The 10236-nt window shown below is 36.8% G+C and overlaps 1 protein-coding gene across 1 annotated transcript in view; it reads right to left on the bottom strand.

Moving 5' to 3' along the window:
- The window catches only part of LOC127737308 (uncharacterized), a 160941-nt gene that overhangs the window by 80936 nt on the left and 69769 nt on the right, over positions 1 to 10236 (bottom strand). The gene's annotated exons all lie outside the window — the stretch shown is intronic.

The following is a 10236-nucleotide window of genomic DNA, read 5'->3' on the forward strand; positions in this document are numbered from 1 at the left end:
TAACTTCCAAAATCAAACTCAACCATCCTTTTGTGGTATGGAACCTTCTGGCACAATTTCATATAGATCCATACACTTATACTTAAGTTATTGTCTGGAAACTAAATGCCTTCGGGCGACCAATAACGACAACGATATCAATATACAATTATACGGCCGCAAAAATTTTGCGGTTGTATAAAAACCGAAAGTTATTATGCGACTACTGACAAATATGGACGTTCATTCTAAATAATGTTAAAAAAATTGTGCATGTCTTTATGACGTACGAAAACATTTGAATCACAGGTTGATCATAAAAAATGAAAAAAATAATCGGGGAAAGAATCCGTTCACAAAAAAGTAAAATGAATATTTCAGTTATGGTTAAATATAGATTCTACCACTGCATCGAGTGTGATACGATATTTATTCACTCGAGACAGTTAAATTTTCAAATTTAAAACGCGAGGCTCGCCGAGCGTTTTAAATATTTAAAATTTAACTGTCGAGAGTGGTTAAATATCGTATTACACGAGATTTGGTGGTGGAATCTGTTTCTCTAATGATTTTCAAACAATACGCAGGCAAATTTATTCCTTCTTTTCGAATGATCTGCAAAAAGATGTGCTCTTTCTATGTGACGTCATCAGGCATGGTCGCCTTTTTTCATGCCGTCACAATAGGAAATTCAGAAGAAAGCAAGAAAATTCGACGTCATAATCGGATTTTAACCAATGAAGAACTGAGATCAAATGAACCACACGTTGATTAAATTTTGTTTATACAATGGGTGCAGAAAGGGATAAATTGTCAAAGAATTAGAGAAATGGCGTTATCCAACATTTTGACTGAACAGACAGACTAGCGTTCACAAGGAATATTACACGGTGCTCCTATGCAATGTTCGATTTTTTTGCTCAAAAGAAAAGTAACAAAAGAAATATTGTGTCGGTTTCGAATACATTATAAGAGAAGTATTTGAATGTTGTCTGAGTTTGTTTTTGTTTTTTGTTTTTTTTTTTGTCTTTAATAACAATGGAAATCGACTGGAGGCGTCATAACAAAGTTTACTTTTTTCCCCCATTTTTGGAGCTTTTATTTTATTTTAGATAAGCATATTAACACCTTCTTCTTATATAGTTACCAGGGGTGGATTTAGGGGGCGGGGTGCCCGGGCCCCCCTTATGGAGCTTTATTTATGGTTAATCCAGACTTTTTACCGGTTTCACTACAAATTTTGTCTAGTTTGGGGGCCCATGGGCCTCCCCTTATTCAAAATCCTGGATCCGCATCTAGTTACTTCATAAATCATGTTGGAAGCAAGTCTAAGTGTCCTTTTTGTTGTTAGAGATGAGGGATGGATAAATACCCTGCCACGTCCGGTCTGTTTATGTTTGGGTTTTTTTTTCTGCTTTGTATCGATCTGATGAGTTAAGCCTTTTTCAACTGACTTTTATTGTTTGTTCTTATGTTGTGCTGTTACACCATTGTCCCAGGTTAGGGGAGGGTTGAGCGCTCACATACATGTTTAACCCCGACACATTCTTTATGTGCCTGTCCCAAGTCAGGAGCCTGATGTTCAGTGGTTGTCGTTGGTTCATATCTGTCATATATTGTTTTTCGTAAATTGTTTTGTTATAAATTAATCCGTTAGTTTTCTCAATTGAATTACTTCATATTTTTCATGTCGGGGCCTTTTATAGCCGACTATACGAAATGGGTTTTTTAATTTTTGAATGCCGTACGGTTGCCTATAATAGCTTACATCCACGTTATTTGAACTTTGGTGGATAGTTGTCACATTGGCAATCATACCTCATCTCCTTATTTTTATATTATACTTAAATACAAAAGAAAAACAAACATCGAGAACCTTGTAAAATGCGATATAAGTTCGGTAGTTCTTAGTAAACAAAATTAAAAGTTATCAGATGTTTTTTTCATTTTAATTGTGATCTTCATTTTCTTAAGGGGCTTCGGTGGCCGAGTGGTCTAAGTCGTCGATCTACTGTATCACTAGCCAGTCAACACTAAGGTTGTGAGTTCGAATCCCGCACCTGGCAGGCGCACTCGACTCCAATCTTAATTAACTAGGATAGCCAGTTTTCCTACCGAAGGTCGGTGGTTCTCTCCGGGCACTCCGATTTCCTCCACCAATAAAAACTGACCGCCACGAAACAGCACGATAGTGTTGAAAGTGGCGTTTAATACCAATCAATCAAATCAAATCAAATCATTTTCTTAAACAGTATAGCAAACAGAAACAGGTCAATCTGTTGTTTTTTCGTTTTGTTTCGGTTTTTGTTTTTATTTAGAAATTAAATCAATATATCGCATTATTAATACAACATACAACTTTAATGACAATGTTTTACAAGTATCAAAATGAACAATAAATAAAATAAACCAATATACTAGTCAGTAATAGTTACATTATAGGACACGCCTGGTAAACCATCAAATCTCAACCAAATTGATAACCGAGAAAAATGTTTACTGGCACTTCCTGTTGAGCTATTCTGGTACAAAATATCAAAAATATAGAAAGGGTAGGTCGACTTTTCATCAATTTATTGTCAATCTGTAAATATTTTGTTAAATAGGAGAATGTCATGCCATAGATAAGTAATTGAGAGCTTGTCTCGTTCATTTTCACCCGCAGGTATTAGGGAGCTACCATTTGATTTTTATGGGGGGGCTAGGATGAAAAATTTTGTCCTGTATTTTTTTTTAGTTGTAATCTCTGTCCTGCCTTTTTATTTTTCACTCTATTCGGTCCTGCCTTTTTTTTTATTAGTTTATCCTGACTTTTTTTTACATAAATTGTCATCCTGCCTTTTTTTTTTTGCCAAGTTGCTCATCTCCTGCCTTTTTTTTTTACTCAAACTCCTGTCCTGCCTTTTTTTTCAAATTTCATCCTAGCCCCCCCCATAAAAATCAAATGGTAGCTCCCTAAGTACGGCCAGTTCCGTGAGTTTTTGGTAAAATGACGGTGAGTTCATCAATACGTAACGTATATATCAGTATATAAGTGTTGTTCTTCGTCAGTATTAATGTATAACAACAGTTTTTATCTATTTCTTTACGAATATGATTTTATTAACCTGAAGATATTATAAAGTATGTCAGGTTGAGATTGTCTGGTATAGGTTGTGATATTCTGGAACAATGTTGAGATTTTCTGTAAAATAAAACTTCCAATTAATTAATTGTAAATCGGAAACGAACGTCAAAATTCGTGAACCCTCTATATAGTGGTTGTCATTATAACTTGTTTCTTGTTTTGACATTAGTTTTGTAAGATCGAGTCCTGTTGGTCTATTATTATAGATACTAAAAAGTAGTTGAAGATGTTAAGTAAGCGCTAGAAAAGTAAAGTCTAGCGCCCAAGATGTAAGGTCTAGCGCTATAGATGTAAAGTCGAGCGCTGTAGGTATTAGGCAGCAATACACAGTTAGGAGTTTGGTTTCGCAATTCGGCCCCGGTGAATATGTTAAATAAGAAAATCGGTGTGCACTAAAATTTATTCTAAGATAGCTGAAGAATAAAATAATTTCCAAAAGGGATTTATATGAACATCAAGATTTTTTTTCGCACGTTTAATAGTGAATTTTCTGTTTGACAGTCCTTGTGTCACATCCGTACCAACATTAGGTCCAGAAATTATTGAAGCGTGTTTTTTAACATATTTAGCTCACCTGGCCCAAAGGGTCAAGTGAGCTTTTCTCATCACTTGGAGTCCCTCGCTCGTTGTCCGTCGTCCGTCGTCCGTCGTCTTCTGTTAACTTTTATAAAAAGCTTCTCCTCTTATACTACTGGGCCAAATTTAACCAAACTTGGCTACCAGTCATCATTGGGGTATCTTGTTTAAAAAACGATGACCCCGTCTGCCAACCAAGGTGGCCGACATGGCTAAAAAATAGAACAAGTTTTGTCTAGTATTTTGAAAACCGTTATAAATAGAGAAAATCTGACAGGAGCAAAAATGTTCAGAATGTTGAGCTCTACCAATTGTCTATATACGTCAAAACTGTAAGACGATTTCTTATATGAGTTATTGCTCTTAAATGACAAATTGCACCTTTTTTTCATTTTTGCCTATTATCTTGATTCTATAATAGATAGAGAGAACCTTTAAATTGCAAAAATGATCAGCAAGACAAGTTCTACAAATAAGTCTCATGGTCGAAATCGTCAGTCGACTCTTTATTAGAGTTATTGCCCTTTGATGACGATTTTACTAATTTTTTGCGTTTTTTGCCTTACATCTTAAAAACCATAATAGATAGATAGAAACTTAGATATGAAAAAATGATCAGCAAGACAAGATCTAAGAAATTTAAATTAGAAAAAATGATGAACAAGACAAGATCTACAATTAAGACAATATGGAGGAAATCGTTCGACGACTCCTTATTGGAGTTATTGCCCTTTAATGACGATTTTCGCTCTTATTTTTGCGTTTTGCCTTTTATGATAAAAATTATAATAGATAAATAGACACTTTAAATCACAAAAATTATCAGCAAGTCAAGATCTACTAACAAGTCAAATATTGCCGATATAGTTAGTAGTTTGTCACTCTTTATAGGAGTGATTGCCCTTAAATGAAGATTTTTTGCTCTCTTTTGTGTTTTGAGCAAAAACCAAAGAAGATACAGAGAAACTAAACAGACTAACTGATCAGCAATAAAACAAAACGGAGATTTTTGTCATGAATTCTATTCAATTCTAAACGTGTGCTCTATGAATAAAAATATTATCCTCATATTTTTCATTGCTTGAACATATTGATTAGAAAATATTGAAATCAGGGAATTTACCGTATTGATACGAAGATGCCTTTCGTTTCCGGCGCATTCACCGCTTCATTGATTTCTGATGTAAACAAAACAGACAATTGCCGATAAACAGCTGATTAGAAGAATAGAAAACAAACAAGGTGACTGAGTAATATGGTTGCGTGTGTGCAAGGAAGCAAACACCAAGCATCACGGTTTATTAGTTATGGGCAAGGGTTTCAGTGCACTATAGTCTGTTTAATGACCCCTCTAGCTGGACGTCTACGACTATAGATGAAAATTTGAAATTATAATTGAAGGCAGCTATGAGCAATTTGAATTAATATGATCGCATCTTATTTCCTGAAAACCCAAGATACTTGCAACACAGCGAGGTCCCAAATGATGTTCGCATGTGGGGTAGACAGTTTAATGTACTCGTACATGATGATTTATTCTTTGGAGTCGTTGTACACCACAGGCGGATCCAAAAGGGGGGCGCCCCTCCCCTTGGTTGATTATATAGCCCCCCCCCCTTTATAAAAAGTTCTGGATCTGCCACTGTACACAGTGGCGCTCAGCAGTCATTGTTAATTGAAATATGAACAGCACTGAGAACTGCATTTGATATAGATATATCCAATTCTAATTTGTTCACGTTACAATGTATCAGGTCTTACAATCAGTATATTTTGTCGCGATGATAATTACTATTTGTTTGATTCACATGCTCGAGATAATCAAGGTTTCCCATTTTAAGATGGTGCTGCTATTTTGTTAACATTTTCAAATCTGAATGAGCTGAGACTATATGTATAATCATTAATGTACAATGGTACTGAGTTTAATCTATCGGCGGTATTTGTATAGGTATTTTGTAATATGTGATATTGGCAGATGGAACTGACTATGTAAAGGCTCTAGTTTATGATTTGGATGTGTTAACAATGATGGTGGTTGATAAGGAAATCCAGATCCAGGATGTTATTCCAAAACCGAAAAGGTATTTTACGTATATATATTAGAATTCATACTCCTGAACATAGTACCCATATATAATTACTATACACCTAATTGCTTTATGGAATTCTGTCCCAGCTGACCTGAGAATCTGTCCCGCTTCAACCATTGACATCATACAACAATCACTTTTCCATTGTTGCGTCATATATTTTGTATTATGACGTCAAAATTTTACGTGAACCTTTTTGATGGCCAGAAATGGCAGACAAATAGCAATAAGTAGGATTCAAAGCACTATTTTATAAATTAACAATAATAAAATATTCTTATATATATAGATGATCACAAGACATCATGAACATAGACGTCCCTTAACTAGTGCAGAAAATAAATTTTTCAAATGCATCTATTGAAAATAAATTATTGCATGCTCTTCATAAGTTCTGCTTTGGACATAACTGAATAACAATGCCGAATATAATGGAAGCATACATTAAGTTAAATTTCTTTATTTTTCACATAGCATCTGACAGCATTGAATGATGCGATATGAATCAGCATATTTATCGTTGTTTTAGAGGTTCAATGAGAAGTTATATATTTTATCTTGTCATTATACATATAAAAAGAAGATGTGGTATGATTGCCAATGAGACAACTCTCCAAAAAAGACCAAAATGACACAGAAATAAACAACTATAGGTCACCTTACGGCCTTCAACAATGAGCAAATCCCATACCGCAAAGTCAGCTATAAAAGGCCCCAAAATAACAATGTAAAACAATTCAAACGAGAAAACCAACAGCGTAATCTATGTTTGCTCAGCATTCATCATGAAAACGATCACATTATAAATCATTTTAGGAAAGCACTGTGTAAGCAGACATTTCAGGAGGCAACAAGTCTGTAGGCTGACTGTATACAGCTTGTGAACTTCATAATTATTTCAAACATTTTAATAGATGTCACCCAAATTTGGTCTATTTCATTTAGCTTAATATTCTTGCTTTTTCAAAGTCATGTTCATTTATTTTTCAACCGCGCCCAGAAATATGCGGTTACCTTTAATTTCAAAAACGGATTTTGGGAAAGGCGACCTGGGCCCCTCTTTTAAAACCTACATTTTATGTTAATGCAGACATTTTACTTGTTCCACACCAAACCTTGTCAAGTTTGGGCCCCCGGGCACCCCTTCTTTCCATAATTCATCCTGCATCTACTTTTGAATTAGTTGCTTATTTGTTCTTTGGTCTATGAATATCTGTCTATATATTGACAATGAAACCACATCTTCATTATGCTGAGCCTGACTCAGCTAGTTTAACCAGGTGACTGAATCGCAATCTCGGCGAATATATAAAGAACACAACTTGTTTTGAAAATTGTAATATGATATTCCACCAGAAAGGTGTATACAGTAGTCAGTATTGTTTGGTAAACTGCAATAAAACAAAAGGAAATACTTACAATGTGTATGAAAGAACATATTAAGTTTAAATGCAAATATTTAAAACATTGAAATGAAAACGAAAGTACAATTTACAGTTCAAATCTCGGATATAAATAACTTACAGTTCGTATGCATTTAATAAATCATTTATCCAAATTAACGGAGTTGTACAGATTAAATTATCACAGTTTATAAATGAATAAAACGTACTTGACAGTAGTATGTCTCGATTTCCTCAGAAAATAATTAAGTGTCGTCCATGTTACATGTGTTAAATTTTGGAGCAGACGGTGTCACAGAAATTAAAAGTAGTCACGTAGTACAATAAAAACGGTGATGTAAGAAATCGGTCCAGTGCGATTTGTTCCGGATGATTATGGAAACATATAGTAAACATTGAATGTGAAACAGAATACTCCCCGTCTGATGTCTAACTTATATCACTATTCCAAATATATAACACACTTGAAGATCTCACTATATAAATCCAAAGTATCACTATTAACATGATTGATACAAACTATATACAGTCGTTCTCTACGAGAAGAATCATGTCCACTATTGGTCGTGTGTAGATGGTGGCTTTTCCATTTACGATGATTCGTACTTCTGCTTTCCGGACATGTTCGTCGGAACTTTTAAATGAGTTTACTATAACTCCGATGGGCCATTGAGTACGGCAGAGGTTGTTATCCTTTAGAATGACGTCTCCTTTGATGAGATCACGGCGATCTTCGGTCCATTTTCGTCGTGGTTGTAGTAGCGGCAGGTACTCTTTCCTCCAACGGGACCAGAAAACACTGGCCAGAGCCTGTACACGTCTCCATTCGGCTAGACATAGATCCCGTTTGTCGAATTCTCCAAGCTGATCTGAAGTGAAGATGTAATCGATCTTTTGTGTCAATAACATAGCTGGTGTTAAGATTAACGGATTCTCTGGATCTGTCGATACCGGTACCAGAGGTCTAGAGTTCACTATTGCTGAAACTTCTGCCATTAACGTATTGAGCACGTCATGCGTTAGGCTCCTTCCGGCAGCATTTAAAAGCATAGAATCAAGTATTCTCCTAACGATACCAATCATTCTCTCTCAGGCTCCACCCATGTGGGACGAATGCGGCGGATTGAAGATCCAAGTTGTACCGGAATTGTACAGAAAGTTCTTAAGGGGTCCGTCCTCAACGTTGACTGAATCGATTTTCAAGTCGTCGATTGCGCCAATAAAGTTAGTTCCACGGTCGGATCGAAAGATCTTGACTTGGCCTCTAATGGCTGTGAATCTTCTGACAGCGTTTATAAAGGCTGAAGAGCTCATTTCCTCGATGAGTTCGATATGAACAGCTCTCGTCACTAAGCAGGTGAATAAAATTGCCCAACGTTTGGAGTTGGCGTATCCACCACGGGTTTTACGTGAAACAATTGTCCATGGTCCAAAGGTGTCGATTCCAACGTTAGTGAACGGAGGTGATGGTTCAAGACGGTCCTCTGGCAAATCAGACATGATTTGATACTCAGTTTTTCCTCTGAGTTTGCGGCATGTCACACATTTGTGAATAATAGAAGAGATCAAGCGTTTTGCTCCGACGATCCAGAATCCTGCGGATCGAATCGCTCCATCTGTGAAGTGGCGTCCTTGATGTTTTATCTTGTCATGGTAGTGTCGGACTAATAATGTCGCTATATGATGGCGTCCAGGGACGATCAAAGGTTTCTGTTCACGGAGGTTTAAGTCAGTTTTGACAATACGGCCTCCTACTCGTAATAGTCCTCTTTTGTCCAAAAACGGATTGAGGTTAGCTATCGGGCTTCGCTTATGAATTTGTTCCTTGCGTCGAATGTTATCTATTTCTTCTCCGTAAACTTCGTGCTGAGCGGACATTAAAATGAAGTTTTCGGCATTCGAAAAGCTTTCAAGAGAGGTCACCGGTTCTGCCTGTTTTGACCCGTGTAAACGGGAGAAACGTTCCAAAAAGGCTATTGCTCGAACAAGTGATGTCCAGTTGGAGAATCGGTTGAATCTTCCAGTTCCGATACCTTTACGCTCAGTTGTGGCAAAAGTCTTTGCAATATTAACAGTTGCGCGGATTTCTCCATCTTCCTCTGGATCTATTAGCTGATATATGTCCTCGGAATTCTCCTCCTGTTCTGAGGAAAGAAGTTGTCTCGGTCCCAATAACCACTCACCACTATGAATTTCGTGGGCTGGTACGGACCTTGTTCCCGAATCTGCGGGATTACGATTCGTTGGAACATAATTCCATTGACTTGGAGAGCTAAATTTCCTTATTTTCTCTACTCTGTTGGCGACGTAGATAAAGAACCTTCTTGTCTCGTTACTGATGTAACCTAAGACCACTTTACTGTCTGTGTAGAATTTCACGGTGTCTATGTGTAAATCTAAATTATCCACGATGGTTTGTGTGATCTCAACTGCTAACACGGCAGCAGATAGTTCAAGTCGAGGAATAGTGTGACCACTTGTAGGTGCAACTTTTGCTTTCCCAAGAATGAACCCCATGTTTGGTTCACCACCACTGTCGGTCGTGCGTAGATAAGCAACAGCTGCTATGGCTTTTTCTGACGCATCAGAGAAGACATGTAACTCCTTTATGACGGTTTTGCTGAGATACTGTACGTAGGTACGTGGAATGCGCAATGTTTCAATAGCTATTAAAGTATCTCTCCAAGATTTCCATTCAATTGCTGTCTCATCAGAGAGAGGTTGATCCCAATCGACGGTTTCTGATACTATCTTCCTTAGTAGGAGCTTTCCTTGTAAAATCACAGGAGCTAAAAATCCAAGAGGATCGTAGATGCTGTTTATCGTTGATAAAATCCCTCTCCGAGTGATCGGTTTATTTTCTGATGACAATTGAAATAAGAAGTTGTCAGTGTTTACGTCCCAGCTGAGTCCAAGACTACGTTGCAGGGGTTTGCTGTCGACATCTAAGTCTAGATCCTTAAGATTTGAAGCCAAATCACTGGCTTGAAATGCAGACATAACTTCCGCACAATTAGAGGCGAACTTGTGAAGCCTTAAGTTTCCATATTTTGCTAAT

Source organism: Mytilus californianus, unplaced genomic scaffold, assembly GCF_021869535.1.
Source record: "Mytilus californianus isolate M0D057914Y unplaced genomic scaffold, xbMytCali1.0.p SCAF_4, whole genome shotgun sequence".
In the NCBI taxonomy this organism is placed as follows: domain Eukaryota; kingdom Metazoa; phylum Mollusca; class Bivalvia; order Mytilida; family Mytilidae; genus Mytilus; species Mytilus californianus.